We start from the raw sequence: 653 nt of genomic DNA, 5'->3' as shown, positions 1-653 counted from the left end.
GTACTTTAGGTCACCGACCTTTCGTTCTTTACAAGAACCAAGTATGAGTTAGCGGATCACAATCCGCTTACTCCAATAGTAATTACTGCCTTCCCAAGGCTGATTGACTCTTCCGTCCAAAATCCAAAAACTGATTGTTATTTTTTTTATTTGCGGCTAAACCGCCTAGTTTTTAGAGTATAGATTTTGCTAAATTTATATAGTAAAATCTTAATACGTGTATAACTACTGGCTATCTAGCTCCGTACCGTATTCTTGTTTGGGTGTGGTCACACCATGCCCATCTGATGAGCAAGACACCCTGTTATCAGGGTATGTGTAATCCCGTTACACTCTCCCCTATTAAGATTGATCATATTCACAGTTCCAGTCGATTATTGCATAAATGAGGCTTGCGTGTCCGTTAGACACTGCAACACAATTTGTTGGAACAAATCAATGGGACTGTGTCAATGACACCCAAATCCTCAAAACACGCCGGCTCTGATGGCGAGTATGGGCAGAGCCCAACTTCATCTCCCGCACTTGGTGCAACATCGAACAGCGCGTCCGCAGCACCGAGGGATGTATATCCTAGGCTTGATAAGCACAAGCGTCGCGCTCCGCGCACACTCTCGTAGCCGAGTGGCCTCGTTGAAGAAGTGGTCGACTAT

Source organism: Plasmopara halstedii (genome assembly GCF_900000015.1).
Source record: "Plasmopara halstedii genome assembly, contig: Scaffold_1211, whole genome shotgun sequence".
Lineage (NCBI taxonomy): Eukaryota > Oomycota > Peronosporomycetes > Peronosporales > Peronosporaceae > Plasmopara > Plasmopara halstedii.
This window is presented reverse-complemented; position numbering follows the sequence as displayed.